Here is a 12,674-nt window from a genome sequence, read left to right as displayed (position 1 = left end):
CTGTGGTACTTGAGTACCTTACAGCATTGCTATGGTAATGCAGGCAGGGATGCTCAGATAGACCCCGAATGCGAATTTTACCCGAAAATTCGGGCGTTTTTTAAGGTTTCCCGAATGCGAACCCGAAGATTTCAAAACGATCCGAATCCGAATTTTCCCGAATGTGTGCACTCCAATTCGGCTGGATGGCCGAATGGGTTAAAATTCGAATTCGGAATTCGGGGATGACGTCATTAGGCCAATAAAAGGTCCTCCAGCTGAGGACCTGGCAACCAATCAGAGGAGGGGAACCTGGTCCTCCCCTCCTCTATATAAGGCGATGGCCATCTTGCAGAGCCACGCACTTGTGTGACTGTGCCACACTTCGCTCCTGCTGTATTTATACCCCCTCCTTCCGGAGGGAGGAGGGTCTCATCTGTCAGGGACTTGTAGAATTTCAAAAGCCAGCTTATATACCTTGGCCAGGAATTGAACCCAGGTCTGAGTGCTTGGTAGATAGCTCTCTTAACCGCTATACCACCACCAACACTACATGCTGAAGGCAGCCTAGCATGTACCATTATGATATATCCTAGAGAAAAATGAGCTTGCTTACAGATTTGTAGGCTTTCAAAAGCCAGCTTACATACCTTGGCCAGGAATTGAACCCAGGTCTGAGTGCGTGGTAGATAGCTCTCTTAACCGCTATACCATCACCAACACTACATTCTGAAACCAGCCTAGCATGTACCATTATGATATATCCTAGAGAAAAATGAGCTTGCTTAAGGATGTGTAGTATGTCAAAAGCCAACTCACATTGGCCAGGAATAGAACACAGTCTCTGTGGCACAATTGGTTAGTGTGTTTGGCTGTTAACTAAAAGGTTGGTGGTTCAACCCCACCCAGGCATGGCCTTGCCTTTTGTGTTCAACAGTTGTCTGAATAGAACCCCAGATAGCCATGTAGATTCATCTCTCTCTCTCTCTCTCTCTCTCTCTCTCTCTCTCTCTCTCTCTCTAGTAGGGATAGTCCCCGCTTTCCGTGGAATTGTATTTTCCGTAATTTTGGGCGGAAATTGGTCATTCCATTCTGTTTGGTTGGAACGGAATTGCTTTTTCAATCCGGCAGAATTCTGAAATTGCCTGTGAAATTCTGCTGGTATCCATTGATGCCATTGAAGCGAATTTTCAGCTTAAAACCATCAAGTCTTAGAGAGAGAGAAAGAAAGCTCATTTTTCTCTTGGGTATATCACAATGGTACATGCTAGGCTGGCTTCAGCATGTAGTGTTGGTGGTGGTATAGCGGTTAAGAGAGCTATCTACCATGCACTCATACCTGGGTTCAATTCCTGGCCAAGGTATGTGTAAGCTGGCTTTTCAAAGCCTACAAATCTTTAAGCAAGCTAATTTTTCTCTAGGATATATCATAATGGTACATGCTAGGATGGTTTCAGAATGTAGTGTTGGTGGTGGTATAGCGGTTAAGAGAGCTATCTACCATGCACTTAGACCTGGGTTCAATTCCCGGCCAAGGCATGTGTAAGCTGGCTTTTCAAAGCCTACAAATCTTTAAGCAAGCTCATTTTTCTCTAGGATATATCATAATGGCACATGCTAGGCTGCCTTAAGCATGTAGTGTTGGTGGTGGTATAGCGGTTAAGAGAGCTATCTACCAAGCACTCAGACCTGGGTTCAATTCCTGGCCAAGACCTGGGTTCAATTCCTGGTCAAGGTATATAAGCTGGCTTTTGAAATTCTACACGTCCCTGAAAGATGAGACCCTCCTCCCGGAGGGAGGAGGGAGTGAGGGAGTTGAGGGATACACTGCCTGATGTTGTAAAGCAGTGTAGGCCTGACATTGAATGAGATTTGTGGGTCCACACAATACATTGCCTGCTGTCAATGCCATATGTCACTTTTTTGTTTTGTTTTTTTAAATTACACCTATTTCAATGTGATTTCCCTTTAAAAAAAAACAAAGCCGCATCCGAATTTCTGAACACAAATTTTTTACCGAATTTTGAAACCGACACCCGAACCGATTCTGAATCCGAACCGAATTTCGCAGTCGAAGGCGAATTTGAATCTGAATGTCATGCGGACCCGAATTCGAATGTACCCGAACTGAATTTTGGTACATCTGAGCATGCCTAAATGCAGGTCACACTTATAGCATAACTCACATTTCTTTGCTGGCGGTAGTAGCAGCGGTAATATTGTCGTGCGCTGCCTCCATGCAGTAATATTGCCGCTAGTTAGCACATTAGTTCCTTTTTCACTTAAATATCCAAACTTTTAGCAATGCATAGGAGTATTTAAAAAAGCATCTCTATTCAAATGACTGAATGGTTGAAGTAAACACAAGTTTAGTGCTCCACCCTATTTCATTTCTTGTGTTAGTAAACAGCCAATAACTGGGATCTACAAATACTGACTGTGAATTTACAGCATACAATGAACTGGAATTGTTGGTTCTCTTCTATAATGGAAGCAGCTGAGCGGACGAGTTTTAATAGCTTTGGCCAGAACAGAGGTAAGCAGATTTTCCTAGTAGTGTATGATGGTTTCCTTGGTAACATCACTGGAAGTAAGGTGTTGTTTGTTAGGTTATATCTGCACAATTTTAAATAGCATGCAAGTGTAAGTCCAACACAGCTGAACCAGAACTTGTTTTATCTAGAAATTGGCTGGTTAAATGTAGCATCAGAAAAAATACATAGCTAGATGGGCTGATTGTTTTTAGGTAAGGTAAAGTGAATATAACGTTATACAATGCTATGCAATACACTGTAATGTAAGCAAATGCAAAGGCAGTAGCCATTTTCTTTGTGCAAATTGGCTGTAAACATAGCCGAGTAATAAGACATGCAACCTTGTTCTGACCATATACAGGGCAAAAATAGTTGCCTAACCATGTACATAAAAGCCCCTGCAGTGATTTTGTATCGGGGAAAGGGTGCAGGCAGCCTATAAAGAGAACAGTGGTGATTGTACAACTTCAAACCTCTTTACTGTTGTATGTAGAGAGGTCAGCAAGGATTGCCTGAAGGTGGTATAGGCATAAGATGGTCACCCAATCATTGCCACATGTAAGGTAGAGGCAGTCATCTCTTGTTTATGCACCAAAGGGGTTGCAGACCAAAACTTAAAGGAATACCAAGGTGGCATGTGACACGATGAGAAAGACATGTGTATGTACAGTTCCAAGCACACAAATAACTTGGCTGTGTTCATTTTCTTCCTACTCTGCTTGAAATAGTTAAACATCAGGTATGCAAGTGACAGTTTATGTCCAGTAGGACAGCTATAAAACACTTTCCTGGCAGAAAATGGCTGCTGAGAGCAGGAAATAGATAAAAAGTTTCAATAGTTCATAGATTTTAGCTCTGGCATACTTCAATGAATGTGTCATTGAGCAGAGAAAATGAAAGAGTAAACACTTAAAAACTAGATGAAAATATAAAAAAAGGAGGATAGAAACAATTGTTTATCTCATCAGTTTATTTTCACCTCACCTCATTCCTTCAACAAAAAAGAGTAGACAAGATCAAGAGCCAATATTGTAGGCAGCCCAATCATTCAAAAATCAGACATGGGTCCATATGCAGTTCACTTTTTTTCCTGAGTTTACTCCTAGTTGATATTTGTAAACTTGTCAATAAAATGCCTTTTAAGCCACCAGAAAGCAAGAAAATACTGATGACTGATTGAGCCGTGACCGGAAAGGGGGTGAGGGGGCGTGACAGAGATCGCTGGTGTAGGACGCTGTGCAGGACGCTGTGCTATGCTGACTGGCTGGCTGTCTAGCTGGCGTGCGTTCACTCCTGTGTCCTGTGCCCTAGCTCTAGCTCCTGGCTTCTGAGCCGCTCCGTACTAGTGTAGCACCCTGAGTCCTGCGCCCTGGTTCCCGAGCCATGCGCGAGGGGGGGAGTTTGCCCAGTGCGGCTGGTCTAGCTAGTTATCTGACGTGCCGACTTGCTAGCAGGGACGGATCTAGGGGGGGGGGGGGGGGGGCAGGCGGGTCTCTTGCCCCAGGCGCGGTTTGTTGAATTCTTAAAAAGGCTGCAAAATTTGGATGGGGAATGGCAGTTTAGGCGCAAAACCTCACCTTTAGGCACCAAAACCTGACCTTGCCGCAGGCGTAACTTGGTCTAGATCTGTCCCTGCTTGCCAGTTGCCAATAGAGGCGAACAGGAGCCGAGCGGGTGCCGGTGCTGGTGGCGGTACCAGTGCTGGTCAGTCCAGATCAGAACTGACCAAAAGCGAGAGAGCGGAATCGGGTGGACAGCGGCGGATTAGCCGGGACGTCTATGGTGGCGATGGTAGTGCGGGTAGTGCTGATACAGCAGCCCACATTGCAGCCTGGATTACGCACCGTGTGATGCGAGGACGTGTGGAGGTTTTGCACTGCCAGTCGCTCATTGGTGGTGAAGCTGCGGTGGAACTGCGCTGGGCTGCACGTAGGGTTTCACATGGAACTGTGGAGCTGTGAAGTTGTGTGCCAGGGTGTGGAGCGGATCCAAGAGAACGGCAGTGAAGACAGCAGTGTGGTATCGTATGCTGGATACTAGATGCTAGATGCTATGTACTGTAGCATAATGTAGCAGATTGTGTCAATTAGCGAATAACCTATATCCACTAACTATTACCTGATGTTTGGTGATATTTGCTGATGTTTTTACTGATGTTGGCTGAGTAAGAAGCTAACTGACTGTCTGCGGATATCCATCACTGCCAATGATCTATCGTCGATACGGATCTATTGCTAATTCATCGATACTGCACTACCAAATGCTCACTGATAAAGGAGGCTAGTTGTACTTGTGTCTTTTTTTTGTTAATTTGTTAAGTCCCTACGAATTAGTTGTAACAGCTATCTTCCAAAACTGCATAACTGTCCAATCTACCGTTAACTAACTGCTAACCACTTTTTGGTTGACTCATTTGCTGTCGGACTGCCGTTCTGCTGCTGACTACTATTTGCTAATTGCCTAATCATCCAATTGACTGAATGCTGATATCTACAACTAACTGACTGTTACCAACTGACTGCTAGTTATTTGCAGCTAAGGAAACAGTGATTACTGTAAATTATTGTAAATTCTTCACCAATTTGATCACTTGCAGGTAAAGCAGGGTGTAAGTGTGGTAAATGAAAATTGAATCTCGACTGCCATTTGTGGCTAGTCGCGAGTCATTTTTAACCGCCAGACTGTCAGACTAACCTCTTTTTATCCACTACTTACTACTGATTACTTGCTACTCACTTACTGCTAACTGCTCTTTGACAAAGGGCTAATTAATATTGTAAATTGACTGCCAATTCAACTAACGACTGGCAGAGTATAGTAAACGATAATTTGGCTCCGACGGCCTCTGGTTTCTGGCTGCTGCTAACCAGCTGTTAATCAATTTCCATACCGAATACCTGCTGATATAGCGGGGTGCAATAGAACTGAGCACTGGCTGTTCTTTGCTATTAACTGTTGCCATCGGTTGACCAACTTCTAAATGACCGATTAAAGAGCTAGTGACAAATAGACTCATTTATTGTTGCATTGCTACTAACTGGTAGCTATCGATTAACAGATATTTGTCAATTAACCGCCAAATAGACTGTCGATACCGGTCGCTGATGACTATCTACTGCTAATTAATTGCTAAGTACTTATTGCCAAAGGACTAATTAACTTTGTTGCTTAATCACAAATCTGATTGTCTATACTATAGGTATAGTGTGGTGTAGGATAAGTGAAACCTGGTTGTCCGGTCAACCAACTACTAATTGTTTGCTTAATTAATTCCCTTTCAGCCACTACCAACGGTTCTATATTCGCTGGCAAAGAGACAAATAATATTAATTGATCGGGTAGTGTGGTGTAGGATAACTAAAATCTGGTGGTCCTGTCAGCCAACTGCTAATTGTTTGACTGATTAATTCCCTATCAGCCACTACCAACTGTTTTATATTTGCTGGCAAAGGGACAAATCTGTTTAACCCTAACTATCGTTATTGTTAACCACTGAACTAACTATTGCCATAATTGGTGTAAGTCTGTAGCCTTAATAGATATATACACAATATTGTTCAATAGGACGAGATGGCATCTAACTTGAGAAATAAACATCTACTTGCTACAGAAAAGAACTTGAGCAATTTTGGATTAGTGTCAGAGGCACAGCAGGACAAAGAGAGGACTTCAGGGAACAGTCATAAAGATCTCAAAATGGAGAAAAGTAACCCTGCAGTTTTTGCCCCCAGGGGTGCAATTGCTCCCTCTGATATCTCATTTCATAAAAGCAAAATAGTAGAATTAATGTTGTCAGCGGGGAAACAGAGAAGAGGCATTCTTGATTCAAGCTATACAAGAGTTCTGGAAGTCCCTAGATGGACAGGTGAGGAGCCTGATATAAACGATCATGCAGAGGCTGAAAACCAGGAAATTTACCCCAAAATGGTAAAGCTCCTTGAAGGCTTTACCAAACGCATAAAATGTACAGTGGCAAAGTCGGTTCAGGATGCAGTGAGAGAGGCAGTAGCTACGGAACTAAAGCCAATTAAAGAATCAATTGCTCTACTAAGTAATAAAGTGGTAGAGTTAGAGGCCCAAACTAAAGAGACAAAGACTGCAACAGAAGCCCAGTTCAAACAGTTAGGAACACACAAAGATGGACTCAGAGAACTGAGATGCAAGACGGATGACTTAGAAAACAGGAGCATAAGAGAAAATATTAAAATTAGAGGGATTCCATCCAGTATTGAGCAGAAAGAGCTAGGCGAAGTTGTGCAGAAAATCTTTACAAAAATATAAAAAAAAAATGAACAAGCAGAAAATCTGATAGAGCGTGTGCATAGGGTAGGCAAAGAAAAAGTGGTGAATGGAACAAAATATAAAGACGTGCTGTGTAAAGTTCACTCTTTTAGAACGAAGGTGGACATTCTAGCTAAAGCTAGAAATAATGTAACGTTTGGAGAGTGGAAATTAGAGCTATTTCAAGACCTGTCTGCCCGCACAATTTGGAGAAGACATATGCTTAAACCCATATTAGAAATGATAAAAGAAAATGAAGGAATTTACAAATGGGGCTTTCCACTTTCATGGATAGCAACGATAAACAACAGAACAGTAATATTGAAAGATGGGGAGCCCTTGGAAAGCTTTCTCAGAAAATTGGATTTAAAACAATTAAAATAGAAGGCTGGGAGGAGTCATGAGATCTAGAATGATGAGAGAAAGCAGTACTCTCCCCCCTAAGGTCTTGATTAAATGTTTCCAGAGAGATATAAGACTCTGGAGATATTATCAGAAAAGTTCCTAGAACGGATGGGTCTTAGTACGCAACCATTGGAACTTGGCTCACTAGAATGTAAGGATATGGATGTTGGTATGGGGATGGATGAAAGGCACAGGGAGAAGGGAACACTTTTTCGGCATAATTCTTTTGAGGTTGGTTTGGTTATAATAATATGGAAAGACTTGTTGTCTTTTTTTAATATATTGAAATTAATAAAATGGAATCATTAAAAATATTGACGATAAATGTAAATGGAGCTAATGTAGGAACTAAAAGGGGCAGAATTATTTCTGATCGCTTAAGAAATAAAATAGACATTGCACTAATTCAGGAAACTCATTTCCAAACTGGAAAATTACCCAGAACATTTGATAAAAGATATGAATGGTTTTGCAACCATAATAAAAATAGGAAAACATGTGGTGTTGCTATTTTAATAAGCCCTAAGACCCCCTTAAAAGTAGAAAAAATTATTACAGATGAGTTGGCGTGGGAGTTAATAATACTAGGGAAAATGAATGGTCAGTGGATAACAATTGCCAATGCCTATGCCCCTAATGAGAAGCAAGAGAATTTTACCCTGCAATTTCTGGAAAAGGTAACAGAGGTAGCTAAAGGGAAAATCATTATTGAGGGAGATTTTAACCTGACTTTGGACCCCTTTTGGGATTCTTCCCGAGGCCAAAATCAAACAGTAAGACAATCAGGGGTCCGGCTGAATACCCTGATGAATAACCTACCCCTTTTAGATATCTGGAGAATAAAACATGCTGGAGAAAGAGACTTTACATATTTTTCCAGGGTACATTAATCATACTCTAGGACTGACTATATATTTATTACCCATTCACAAATAGATTCAGTGAAAGAAGTAATAATTGGTCAATTTACCTATTCTGATCACGCACCAGTAATTATGACCTTAAAAGATTGTAATCCTCTAGATTGTAAGCCTTTGGCAGGGCCCTCTCCCCTTGTGTATCATACTTGACTGTGTGCACTTTACCCAGAATTTGGAACTGGTAATTTTTACCACTACCATTACAGTTTATGATCTGGCATTGTACTATTATCTGAATTGTGTTGTGTATCTTATTGAAATTACCTGTATTGTTGTATCTATGGTCTGTTACCTGTATTGTTCTGTCAACCCTGTTATCATTGTCTGTAATCCTATTTATTGTACAGCGCTGCGTAATATGTTGGCGCTATATAAATCTAATTAATAATAACTAATAATAAAAGCACTAGCAATGGGTTTGAACAGAAGAGGATGGAGATTAAATCCTGACCTCTTAAAAGAGGAAGTTGTTAAAAAAGAAATAGCAGAAGGAATAAAATAATTCATTCAATTCAACAAAATGGAGGAAATCAAACCACACATGGTATGGAACTCTTTTAAACACGTTATAAGAGGAGCTCTGATAGAACTATCAGCAAGGACTAAGAGAATTAAAGAAAAAAAAATAATTTATTAAAAGAATTAACCACTGCAGAACAGAGGCATAAGAAACAATTGTTTAGCTCATCTTTGGCCAACTTAACTCGTGTTAGAGCAGAACTGAATGACTTGCTTGATAATAAGTGTGGTACAGAGTATGTCAAGACAAAAAAAACGTAGAAAAGGAAGAAATAAAGCCGTAAAAGTGTTAGCAGACATTTTGAAGGGGAAAAAGAAAAGCATCGTTATAGGTAGGATCATGGATGAGGAAGGCACGATAAGGAGTACAAGTGAGGAAATAGGTGAAGTATTTACTAAATTCTATACGAACCTTTACAATCTTGAAGAACCTGTGGAGACACCTACAGTGTTTATAAAACTTATCAAAACTGGGAAGCTAAGAGCAGAAGAAAAATCAGAACTTGAGAAACCAATAAGTGAGGAAGAATTTCTAACAGCGCTACATAAATGCAAAGTTGTTAAAAGTCCAGGCCCTGATGTATTCTGTATAGAATTTTATAAAACATTTGAAGCTGAACTATCTAGGTTTTTTTTGTTGGATGGTGAACTCTGAAGGAGAACATACATTCTCTAGTTCAAATAATAGTGCTCTTATAACCTTATCCCAAAAGATGGTGTGGAAGGAATTAGATGTGGAGAATACAGACCAATTTAATTAATAAATACAGACATAAAAATATATGCAATGATCTTAGCAGATAGACTAGAGAAAATCTCAGATACACTACTATGTAATTCACAGTGTGGATTCAGAAAAAATAAACAACATAAAGATAAATAATATCTATGCAGCAATTAACATTATCGAGAAAAGTAGAAAAAGACAAGATAGAAGCTATAATGGTAACACTTGACACCGAAAAGGCATTTGATAGAATCTCAAGAACTTTTCTATTTGAAATGTTAAAAAAATGTGGAATAGTGGATGCCTTCACCCCCCCTGGGACCGCCTAACGCCGATGGGCGTGGCCGCGGCGGCAGCCCCAGGACTGCCTAGCGCCGATGGGCGTCAAGTCCTTGGGCTGGGATTTGCAGGTGATTGCGCGCAGGCTGCGTGCGCATCTCCTGCTCGGGCCCACCTTCAGTCTCCGAGTTAGTGTCACAAGGCTGTCCCCCTGGGACATTAGAGAGTGATCGGCTCTCATAGGCAGAAGCCTGACAGTTGATCGCCAGGATTGGCTGGCTGGGGAGAGGGAGGGTTTTTTTTAAAAAAAAAAAAGAAAGAAATAGTGTAAAATAATAAAAAACAATTAACATAAATATTTATTTAAAAACAAATAATCACAGGGGGGGTGATCAGACCCCACCAACAGAGAGCTCTGTAGGTGGGGGGAAAAGGGCAGGGGGAATCACTCGTGTGCTGTGTTGTGCGGCCCTGCAGCTTGGCCTTAAAGCTGCAGTGGCCATTTTATTAAAAATGTGCCTGGTCTTTAGGGTGGTTTACCACTGTGGTCCTCAAGTGGTTAATTAGAAGAATACAAAAACTATATGATAATCAAACTGCTCAGGTAATGATAAACAGAATTTTAGATAACAGATTCAAGATCAAAAACGGTGTAAGACAAGGATGTCCATTGTCACCAATCCTTTTTTAACCTCTGTATGGAAGCACTACTGTCAACAATTACGGTGGATGAGGGAATTCAAGGTATTCAGTCGGGCCAGCTCCATATCAAAACTCTTGCGTATGCCGATGATGTAGTACTGATCCTTAGCGATCCACTAAAATCTTTGCGGAGTTGTAGGAAGGTTTTGGAGGATTTTGGACGTTGCTCAAATGTTAAAATCAATGATAGAAAAACCAATATCCTAGGCCTGGGCTGTCCAATAGAGACTAAAGAGAAGATTAAAAAAGAAACAAACTATGCATGGAGTAATGAGATTAAATACCTGGGGATAAAGATTTGTAATAGAGTAGATAAACTCTTTGCTGCCAAATACAACCCCATGATGGAGGATGTAAGGAAAAAATTTAAAAATTGGGATAGGCCCCTCTTTAATGTGTTGGGACGCCTTGCAATTGTTAGAATGATGATACTACCGAAAATCATGTTTGTAATGCAATGCGTGCCAGTAAATCTACCGGGAATATGGTTTAAAACCTAGCATAGAATCTTTCAGGAATTTATCTGGGCAAATAATAAAAGAAGCATAAAATATAATATGTAGAAAAAAAGAGATGGGGGGGGGGGGCTTGGCAGCACCAAACCTAATGTGGTACTATAAAAGTATACATCTTGCTAGGGTAAATGTCTGGAGAGGGGCAGAAGACACAGAAGATTTAGGGCTGATCTGGACAGCGTTGGAACAGAATGAAATTAACTTTGCTATGATTTTTTCATGGATTCCCGAAAACATCCATTTACAAAGTAAAACAACCACAAATATCTTGATCAAGCCAACCTTGAAAATTCTTTTGCAGACTATAGAATTATGTGATAGACAAATGGGTATTTCCCCTTTAACAACCTTGAGAGATAATAAGGGGTTCCCACCTGCTGGCAATTTATACTGGTTTAAAAGAAATAATATTGCAAAAGACATTAGGATACTTGACTACTGGGTAATAAAGAGCTAAACATTGATGGCCTTCTGAATAGTATGGAATGTCGGGGCTTTGGTGGGTAAACCAAGTAAGCAGCTTTATTAATAAATTAGGATCAACAGGTAAAAAAATAAAAGAAAGATTGAATATACTCGAGAAATCTATATATACAAGAAAATGCCTGAAGGGAATAATCTCCTCTTATTGTGACTTCCTTGCTGACTTGTACAGCACAAAGCCACCAGTGTTTTGCGAGGGCTGGGAGAGAGATCTGGGGAAAAACGTAGGTGAAGAATGGCAAAATATATGGCAGAGAGTGAGTGCAATTTATGATACCAGTTTATTGCTAGTACAATATAAAGTGATGGCAAGGTGGTATATAACCCCTAAAAGACTAAATAGAATATCTAAGTGAAATAGCGACAAGTGTGGAAAATGTAATAAAGGATTGGGAGAAGAAGTACATATGTGGTGGGGATGCCCAGAAATCAGAAAATTTTGGGATAAGTTGGAATTATTTGTGATGGGTAAAGATGTAACGAGAGGTAAGAAATTGGGAGGGGGAGAGGGGAAGAGAGGAATATTAACAGTAGAGAAAGTAATATTCAGTATTTCTGATCCAGGAGATGATAAAGTGGTGAGGTTTCTAAAAGAAATAGGAACATTGGTAGCCAAAGCTCTAATTGTAAAATATTGGAAAGCAATCAGACCTCGACTATAGAAGAATGGTGCAGCCACATGGGTGACGTTTTGGGAAAAAATGAAGAAGTGATAATTGGGGAAGTGCAGAGAGTAAAAGATTATAGAGATACATGGGGTGAATTGTTGTCCGAACGGGGGGCCAGCATTAATCAAATAGATCATAGGTAATACGGATAGTAATACTGATAGTGGATTATAGGAAATTGTTGATTGTCTCTCTCTTCTCTGACCTTCCTGCCCTCCTAGCGATACATTTTAAATAGGATGGCATTATAGACAATGAACCTGTTGAACCTTTTGACGATAGATGGAAAATACAAGGATATTCCCCTTTGAATCTCTGTTACGGGGGGAGGGAGGATTGACTGATGAATGGATGATGGAGGATTGAATGATCGAATGTACGGGCCTTGGTGTATATTTGGTTTAGCATGTAGTTGTGTATGTGTTTGCACGTTTGGGTATCTCATTTTATATGTTGTTTATTAAAGATACACAGACTATGATGCAAACTTAAGCCCAAAAGCCACAGGAGCATTGCAGTGAAGTGCATCTAATAGGCTAGGCAATAAATTGAGCTGAGGTTCCGAAAAAAAAGAAAGGAAAAGGAAAAAAAAAAAAAAAGGTAAAAGGAAAAAAAAAAAAGAAAGAAAGAAAGAAAGAAAATACTCAAAATAATTTTGATAG

The sequence above is a fragment of the Hyperolius riggenbachi genome, chromosome 5 (assembly GCF_040937935.1).
Source record: "Hyperolius riggenbachi isolate aHypRig1 chromosome 5, aHypRig1.pri, whole genome shotgun sequence".
NCBI classification, from domain to species: Eukaryota; Metazoa; Chordata; class Amphibia; order Anura; family Hyperoliidae; genus Hyperolius; species Hyperolius riggenbachi.
This window is presented reverse-complemented; position numbering follows the sequence as displayed.